Source organism: Triticum urartu, chromosome 7A (genome assembly GCF_056163025.1).
Source record: "Triticum urartu cultivar PI428250 chromosome 7A, HENAU_Tu73, whole genome shotgun sequence".
NCBI lineage: Eukaryota > Viridiplantae > Streptophyta > Magnoliopsida > Poales > Poaceae > Triticum > Triticum urartu.
In genome coordinates, this window is record NC_141879.1 from 515,320,229 (window position 1) to 515,330,454 (window position 10,226).

Below are 10,226 nucleotides of genomic sequence, written 5' to 3' on the forward strand. Positions count from 1 at the left end.
TTATTTGGACCTCCTGTCGCACGTCTATGCCGCCTTGCCTCGGTTAAAGGATTCCTTTAACAGGAACAACCTTGGGGTAAGTGTATGAAGCCGAACTCCGAAAGAGTCTGTGAGATGACTAATATTTTGCATCATCTGTGATAAAAAAAGAATAGTTAGAAATGAAAAGGAGGAAATGGAAGTGCTTGTAGGCTTGCCCGTATTGTGCCTCCACCGATGGCCAGGGTATCTTAAGTGCATAATTATGCATGCGCAGTATAAACTTCGTGTGATTGTGAGGCGGACGACGGAGGATGGACTGCTAATTCTGCTCCAAGACAGATTGGTCCCATTTAATGGGAACCGGTGGCTTGATGGCCGATGAATTGTGCGGCTTGACGAGGCCGCTTTCTGCTTCGGCTGTAATGGCCATAGTGCCATCCCCTGTATGGCAGGAGTGTCCCGCGTTTCCGTTTATTGTTATGAGATGGAACCCATCGATAACTGGATCGATGATCAGAGCTGTCAATCCTTCGGGATGGGTATGTCTAATTTTTGGGGGAACCCGCCCTATGGCATATATGTCCCGTAGTGTGCGCAAGTGCTCCCTGTAGGGGTGTGCGTCGCATATATCATATTTACGGTTTTCACTTCGGGGGGGATTGCTTTTGAACCCCATTATTCGGCTGGCGAGTCTCTTCGTCATCGCTGTCACTAGGCGGTCCCTTCCCCTTGTGTTCGGCTTTTAGCTTGCCGGCTTGTTTGAAGACCCAGCATCTTCTGTTAGTATGAGTAGCTGGTTTATCGGGGTGCCATGAATCTGGCAGGGCCAATCCAATATCTTATTGAGGTTGGATGATCCGTCTCTATTTGCCTTGGATGGCTTTTTCCGCTGACCGGGCTTGGAGCCGCTGAATCCGGCGTTAACTGATGTGTCTTCCGTTATTTCGTCATTGTTATGACGCTTGTGTTTATTGCGTCGTGGCTTTCTGTTGCCATCTCAGACTTCGGAAGAGCCCGGGTCGCTGACGTCGTTGCTCCTACAAGCGAGCCAGCTGTCTTCTCCCACGCAAAAGAGGGTCATTAGAGCGGTAAGGGCTGTCATGGATTTTGGTTTTTTTGGCCGAGGTGGCGAGCGAGCCATTCATCCCGGACTCTGTGTTTGAAGGCCGTGAGGGCTTCGGCGTCCGGATAGTCGACAATTTGGTTCTTTTTAATTAAGAACCTAGTCCGGAGCTTTCTGGCTGACTTTCTAGGCTGCTAGATGATGTGACTTAAGTCATTGGCATCTGGTGGCCGGACATATGTACCTTGGAAGTTATCGCAAAAGGTGTCTTCCAGGTCTTCCTAGCTGCCAACGGAGTTCTTCGGAAGGCTTTTTAACCAGTGCCGAGCTGGTCCCTTTAATTTTAGTGGTATATATTTAATGGCATGGAGATCATCGCCACGGGCCATGTGGATATGGACAAGAAAGTCCTCAATCCATACCGCGAGATCTGTTGTTCCATCGTATGATTCGATGTTTATGGGTTTAAACCCCTCTAGGAATTCGTGGTCCATTACTTCGTTAGTGAAGCAAAGTGGGTGAGTGGCGCCTCTATATCGGGCCGCATTGCGATGTAGCTCGGATAGAGTCCGTCTGCGGTTCTCGGCCCAGGCGTGAGTATGGCTATTGTGTTCGGCTAGATAGATGTTATCACGTGTCGGGGCACATTCCCGTGATCCATAGATTGATCTGTTCTGACCTGCTCTACCGTCCAAGTCCTGCAGTAGGTCATATGTGTGTCCCTGAGCTGTTTTATGTTTGGCTTGAGTTGCCGTTTTATCCTGAGCGCGTGCAGGTCAGTCAGCCGCATTGTGCAATGATGGTACGGGCTCCAGCACCTCGTCATCGAACCAAGGTAGCAGTTTGCGCTTCAGGTAACTTTTGGCTGGGCACTTGAGGTCGTATTCTTCGACTGCTAGGACATCAGTCCATCGATTATTGAGCAGATCTTGATCAGCTTGAAGCTGCCGCTGTTTCTTTTTCAAGCTCCTTGCAGTGTCTATTAGCTAGCGTTTGAAGCGCTCCTGCTCGAGAGGTTCCTCAGGCACGATAAAATCCTCGGTGCCGAGGCTTGCCTCATCCTCGGAGAGCGGAAGATAATTACAGTCCTCCAAGTCTTCGTGTGTGGCATGTTCATCAGGGCTAACTTGCCCGTCTTTCCGTTCATCTTGTTCGGAAGTTGCATCAACGGGGTCTTCATTGTCTTCGGCACCGTCGGAAGTGTTATCTTCTCCTGTGACGGTGTTGCTGCCTTTGCTGCGGCATGACTTAGAGCGGCGTCACTGATGCCGGCACTTTGGTTTTATCTCGGGAGGTTTATCCTCAACGGGATCTTCCTTGTCATCGCCGCTATTCTCTTTTGGTGCATCGACCATGTGTACGTCATACGAGGAAGTGGCCGTTGTCGGTGTCAAAACCGGCGGATCTCGGGTAGGGGGTCCCGAACTGTGCGTCTAAGGTTGATGGTAACAGGAGGCGGGGGACACAATGTTTACCCAGGTTCGCGCCCTCTCGATGGAGGTAATACCCTACTTCATGCTTGATTGATCTTGATGATATAAGTATTACAAGAGTTGATCTACCATGAGATTGTAGAGGCTAAACCCTAGAATCTAGCCTATGATTTTGATTGTTGTTGCCCTATGGTCTAAACCCTCTAGTTTATATAAACATCGGAGGGGTCTAGGGTTACACAGAGTCGTTTACAAGGGAGGAGATCTACATATCCGAATTGCCAAGCTTGCCTTCCACGCAAAGGAGAGTCCCACCCGGACACGAGACGAAGTCTTCAATCTTGTATCTTCATAGTCCAACAGTCTGGCCAAAGTATATAGTCCGGCTGTCCGAGGACCCTCTAATCCAGGACTCCCTCAGTAGCCCTTGTACCAGGCTTCAATGACGATGAGTCCGGCGCGCAGATTGTCTTCGGCATTGCAAGGCGGGTTCCTTCTCCGAATAATCCATAGAAGATTTTGAACACAAGGATCGTGTCCGGCTCTGCAAAACAAATTCCACTTACCACCATAGAGAGTATATTATTCCACAAATCTAATCTGCTAACAACTTTTTATAACGTGACGTCCTGCCATGGCCCGATCATTACAAACCGTTTTTCCATGCCTGCCACTGCACGTGTTGCGAGGTGGTTTTATTGGCATGTCTTGTCGAAACAGAGATCATGTTCCCCTTATCATGGGATTCTCATCAATGCAGATATGGGTAACCCAGCCGTGCCATCAATCGTGGCGCTTGGGGAATAAGCGATTTTATGGGGCAAGTAGGGAGGCGCACAGTTTCTATCACCTTTATAAAGGGACAAGGATTCCTCTTTTTCACCCATGCCTTCTTCTTCCCCTGCCCATCCATTCACTCGAGCTCCAGCGCCCAAGTTCTCATCTTCTCCGCAAAGCCATTCCGAACATGTCCGGAGTGGGAGGCAAGTGGATGGTCTCCTCCGTTACGGAGGAGAACATTACGAAGCTCCGGGAAGCCGGATACCTGGCCGCAGACATCACGCACCGGCTCCCAGACACGGGGCAGATCGTCCCTACTCCAGAACCCCATGAGAGGGTTGTATTCCTCACCCACTTCGTCTGCGGACTGGGATTTCCCCTCCACCCATTTGTCTGTGGGCTCATGTTCTACTACGGGCTGGACTTCCATGATCTGGCCCCCAATTTCGTCCTCAACATCTCGGCGTTTATCGTCGTGTGTGAGGCCTTCCTCCGCATCAAGTCCCACTTCGGCCTGTGGCTGAAGACCTTCAACGTGAAACCAAAGGTGGTGGTAGGCCAGCAAGCGGAGTGCGGAGGCGCCATGGTGGGCAAAATGCCCAACGTCACCTGGCTCGAAGGCTCCTATGTGGAGACCATGAAGGGGTGGCAATCGGGGTGGTTCTACATCACCGAACCGCGCGACACCAACTAGGTGGCGGCCCCCGAATTTCTATCCGGCATCCCCACGTGGCTCACCTCCTGGAAAGAGAAGGGCCTATACTGGGGTTCATCGGTAGAGCTGGCCGGACTCCAGAGCTGTGTTAAAAATATGATAAGCAAGAAAATCAAGCTTGTCAACGTGGTCCAGGTCATGCTCTTCCGCCGGATCCTTCCGTGTCAAAGACGGGCATTCAATATGTGGGAGTTCAACCCGGCCAAGCACCAGACGCTGCGAGAGCTTTTTGACACAATGCACAAAGACGTCTGGAAGGTGCTGTTCAACGCCGCCGAGGTACCTCCTCCCCTTACCGAGGATCACGGACTCAGCGCAAAGCGCCCTGCCAATACGGTAAGCTCTTTATATCTCATAAGATGTTCCTTTCCCCAGTATAATCATGTGAGGGATCTAAGCCTCCATGCCATTTTAACAGGACTGGGTAGCGACAGCGGAGCGGATCGATTGTCCGGCCCCACTGCCCGAAGATCCAGCAAGGGCTCTCTTAACGGAGATGCTGGTTCTGGCGCCCTATGAGGCGCCGGAGAAGAAGGCCAAGAAGAAGGCCGTGGGGACCAGGAAAGGTCTCCGGCATAAAGTCACATTGGACTCATCGTCCGAAAACACCGAGGCCAACTCCTCCCACGAAAACGAGGAGGAGGAAGAGGAAAGTTCTGCCCCCCCCCAACGGGGGCGATAAGAAAAGGAAGGCCGCCCCATCTGGGGAGGCCGAAGGGTCCAAGAAGGGAAGGACCCTCCTTCTGGACCACCCCACAACAGCCGCTTACAGCGACGAGGAGTGGTTGCCCAGGGACAAGCCCTTGGCGAAGTCGTAAGATAATATAATAGTTCTGGTATGTTTTGTTTTATTGCTTCTTATCATGTCAAACATGATCATGCAGTCCATCCAAAGCCCATATCGACATATCCTCTTCGGATGAGTCTTTGGGCTAGTCGGCGATGAACAGCGATTCACTCCCGACAGCCACCTCCCCCCGGCCCACGAACGACATCGAGGTGTTGTCTCAAAGGGCACCGGGCCAAGGGGAGATAATTCTGGAGGCGCACCAAGGCGACATCCCAGATGCCGGGCGCATGGGGGGTAAGACTCCCGTGGGTTCTAATGACGGGGGCCGCAGCAAGTTTGTCCCCTAGCCGGATACTGCGCCGGAACCTCCAGTGGTTCCGGATCCTGTCAGGTGACCCCTCGCTAAGGGGGGCGAGCCATCTATGCCGATGGCCTTTGTCCATCCAGAGGCATCGGACAACTTGCTGGAAGCGCTTCGCGGCGCTTCCATTGACGAAGAGCACCGCACTATCATGAGTGCGCTAGTCGAGAAGGTTCGGTCCACCAAAAGCGGATTGACCGAAGCATGTGCCAGCCTCCTAACAGGCTTTGAGGTAAGTAATCGAATTATGAGAAAATATCATAGCATAGACAGTAGCCCCTGATGCTCTGTTTGGTGTTCGAAAAGAAAGGCCGAACAGAGGATCAAATATCAACCACAGGAGTCTAATCAGAATATGTCTATGTGAATAAGCAGGCTTCACTGCTGGCCGCTGCCGCTCGTACTGCGGAGGTCTCCGGACTGAAGCGGGACCTTGAGCGGTCCGAGGAAGAGCTCGGCCTTACCAAGAGGCAGCTCGAAGAGAACAAAGGTAAGTGATACCCCATCTGTATATTGATAAAAACAAAGTGGTTATTAGATCATAGGATCATCATGAATTTTGCTAGGGGCCATGACCGAAGTGGCGGCCTTGAAGAAGGCGCTGTCCGAGGCCGAAGATAGAGCGGCCCAGGAGCGCATCAAGCGCGAGAAGCAAGAGGCCCGAGTCGGCGAGGTTCAGCAAGAGCTCCAGGATTTTGTCAAAAAATACGAGTCCTTGGAGCGTGACTCTAAGACGCAGGGGTCCGAGCTTGCGAAGGCCCTCGAGAACGCACAAAATGCCAAGGCCGAAGCTCAAAAGGCCCTCCAGGAGATTCAGGCGGTCAAGAAGATAGCGGTGGGTAAGGCATTCATTATGCAAAGCAAGCCTGTGAAGGAAACTTTCCTTTTACTTACCCAAATTCGGAGCTCTCCAGGAGCGTTCGCAGATCTACCCAGCAATCGGATGCCGCGGAGTTCTACCGGGCTGAGGAAGGGAGCTCGACATAAAAATTGTTCTGGTCTCAATATACTGGGACCGAACATCCGATGCCCTTGAGCGACCAGCTGAAGCAACTGGTCGAGCTTCACAAGGCGGCCGAACTGGCCATGAAGGGTCTCATAGTCCGGATGTGGCCTGGCGATCCCCTGCCTGGCAGCTACTTCAGCCTGGTAAAGCGGCTTGTGAATGCCTGCCCATGGTTTGAAGTCATAAAGCGGTCTACATGCATTGAAGGTGCGCGCAGGGCCTTTGCCCGTGTGAAAGTGCACTGGGCGAAGATGGACACCGAAAAGCTGGTGAAGGAGGAGCCACCGGAGGGCAAGGAGCATCGCCACCCCGAAAAGTATTATGACAGTGTCCTGAAGGGTGCCCGCCTTGTGGCGGAGGAATGTACTAAGGATGTAATATTTGAATGAATGTACTCATGTGATCCTGTAATATTAAAACGAGTTCATGTGCGCTATATAACGCTTGTCGATTTAAAATATTACCTTATGTGCGGCCGTTTATAAAATCTGAGAGTTGGCCAGTTGTCGGCTTCTGCCCCCATGTAACTAGTACAGAGGGGTTCAGGATAAATCTTAAACACTCTTTATCCAAAAAAATTGGTCCTTTAAGGAGGTGTTTAGCGCAACGAACAAGGCAATCGGACTACACAACTTTATCACTCTCACTTAGCCATAGAAGTCTACAATTTTAAATTTTGGCGAAGCCCCTAGTATTCGGAAGGCCGAACTTGGGGCGCTATATACGCCTAAATCGGACAAGGCCGATTCCTCGCCCGAAGCAGAAAAAATCTTTAAGGATTTGAGACCTCTTGAACAGCGACCAGCTCTCGCCGCATCATGACAGTCAGTTTTCGGCTTTCTCTACTGAGGTGCTCGTTCGGAAGAACCGGGACACAATCGCAGTAGTTCTCCCAGTGCTACCTTAGCCGATATAGCTGAATGTAAGGTACCAAAACATGGGAGCCGGGCAAACCCAACTATTGACCCAAGACATGATTCGGAGCTGATGCATATAATGCTATAAGTTCGGGGTGCCGCACTGTCGAAAGTGTTCGGACTTTTCTTGCCGTGTTATGGGGTACACTGAAGCCCCTGGCGCACTGGACATACCAGAATGTACGGTTGCAATTTGTCGTAAATAAGCAGACAGGGAAAAAAGATGAAGAAATGCAATAATAAGCAAACGATGTACATTGTTATTTAAATGATATGTCAAAGTGTATGTATACAAGTAGTGCAATAAGCAAAAATAGGGCTATTTGACATGTCCTATCCAAGGACAGGCTGCATGTGGGTATGTAAAACAGGTATAGCGATCGTTATCAGAGACCACCTGGGGATTCCCTTGTACGTCAAAGCTTCTTGCTTCCTTGGTGTTTCCTTCCAGTGATGGGCCCGATAATCAGGGTATCGGAGAGGGCCTTCAGAGAATAGGGTCCTGAAAGGAAGAAAATGGTAAAGATATACGGGTCCTGAGGCGGTTGAGCCGCCTTGTGGGTCGTGCCCTAGTCGTGCCTCCGCCTATGCCCATGGTATCTTGAGTGCGTAATTATGTACGCGCGGCGCAAAATTCGCCGCTTTACTGGGACTAGGACGGAGGCCGAATTGCTAGGCGAGCTCTGAACGTGTCGTGTGTCGGTTCAATATCCGGCGTATCTTGTAGTAGGGGTCCTAAGCTAGGCGTCTTGAAGCGATGGTAACATGGACACGGGATTTTACCTAGGTTCGGGCCCTCTTAATGGAGGTAAAACCCTACGTCCTGCTTTTGATTGTATTCATATGGAGTGTAGTACAGAGTACATGTATCTACCACGAGATGGTTCTAATGAATATGAGATTATCTATTGACTAGCCTGGCCTCGGTTTATATATGCACCATAGGCCTAGGGTTTAGAGGAGTCCTTGTCTTGGGCGCCAAGTCTTGTGGAATCCTCCTTGTATGCGGCATGGGCTGTCTGAACTGGCCCAATAGTGAACCGCCATGGGGGTCCTCGACCCGATCCAGCTGATCGGGAGACGACGTGTTGAGTACCCCCTAGTCCACGACACCGTCAATAGCCCCCTGAACTGGTCTTCAAGTTGGGGACGCTCCTCGATTCTTCCGAACTGTTCTTCATCTTCGGACGTCGGTCTTGAAAACTGGTTCAACAAATCTTCTCATCTTCGATCTTGAGGATCGTCGAAGTGCATCGAGTTTACATGTCGGGTATCCGAGGAGCCCCCTTTAAGTTTCCGGCCTTTATCAATGCCTTGTTATTTTTATGCCACACCTCGGGTTTGAAGTTGTTCCCGGGCGGTAGCGTCCTCTTGCGTCCGAGCTCCAACGCCGGACTGCATTCGAGGTATCTTTTGCAGCCGAGCACCAACGTCGGACTGCATTCGAGGTATCTTTTGCAGCCGAGCACCAACGCCTGACTGCATTCGAGGTATCTTTTGCAGCCGAGCACCAACGCCAGACCGCTTCCGAGGTCCAACGCCGGAATGTATCTGAGCTCCAACACCGGACTGTATCCAAGCTCCAACACTGGACTGTATCCGACCTCCAACACCGGACTATGTCCAAGCTCCAACGCCGGACTGTATCCGAGCTCCAACGTCGGACTATGTCCAAGCTTCAACGCCGGACTATATCCGAGGTGCCATAAATCACCTTGGTTCAAAAAAGTTGAAGGAGTTTAGCCAAGCTTAATGCCAGAAATGCCCTCTATGGAGCCAGCCACTGGCACCCGAGCTTTATGCTGAACTGCTTCCGAGGTGGTGCACCACCCCGACTGCGGGCCGATTTTTCATCAATATTTTGATTGGCGCAATTTATTGTCTGCCGAGATATGTAGCTAGTATCCCACAAGGTGTGTATCGGTCTAAAACCCGAGATGCACCTGAAGGATGACATAAGACCGCTGATCCCAGTAGCCCCTGAGACTCATGTTTATTCGCAAAATCGGCCTGAGGATCAACTCCTAGCTCGGCAGAATACTTTGGGGCACAAAAAGCGGTGTGCAAAGTCCTCGAGACTCAGGTTGGGTGCGGCCAACCAACCTGAGGATCATAATCTCCTCAAAAGCTATATTGCACTTAAATTTTCTGCATTGGATTGTCAATGCAGTAGCCCCCGAGAATTGGGTTGAGAAAAATGGCCGACCCTAGGATCGTACCTCCTCGGGAACAAGTTCAATTTTCATGTATGTTTTGACAATATCGAGGTGGAGTTCAGCAGGAAAGATGTCGAACAATAGTTTTAGAAAAGAGTTTCACGTCGAACACCTCAACCAAGATAATGTCCCACTTCCTGAAACATAAAATAGGTGAAAGATGTTATAAGCTCAAAAAAAGGCCAACAAACATGTGTAAAAAACGTTACGTCTAGATTGAATCAAGCTGTTTTGGTGCCAATATGAAATTGGTCTTAAAATTGTACTTTCGTCATGCTTTGTCATGACACGTCTGATCTCTAGACTTCAAGTGGGTCAGCCCTCGGCTTCAACCTCCCTATCCCGAAGGCGGAGTGTTTCTCAGGCCAGTTTAGCGAACTAAACGCGAGAGGCTTTAGAGAGAAACCAGGCTACCTGGCTATTGATCATACACCTGAGTCGAGAAAGGAGTGGTAGAAAAAGACTATGTGGCGACTAACAAAAATGACTCATACTAATTCAAGAGCCCCCAAGCGACTTGGGTAAAAGAATTGTATGTATAATGATTGTATGTACTGAAGTACTTATATCATATTTGTGTTCACCCGAACTTTAAACGTGTCTTAACCGACCATCGGCTTCTCCCTCTTTGTTCAAGGGCCGAAAAGTGTTATGTACTCCACCTGTCGAGAATATCGACGGTGTTTCCAATAACCAGGCAATCAGGCCATAGGGCTGTAACAGACAAAGCGCGCTCAGGGAACTTATGCTATATTACTGACGAAGTGTGAGAAGCATCTTCGAAGAAAATAGTACCCCCCACCGATACCTTTCTTCGGTTTCTCATTGTTACTATGAGGCTTGTGCAATAGATTTTTCTACTCATGAGTTCCGTTGTGTGCCGACCATTATTGAAAACAATAAGAGCGCTAGCTTTCGGCTTCACCCAGTCTGAGGTACGAACTTGGATGACCCGGTAGTAAC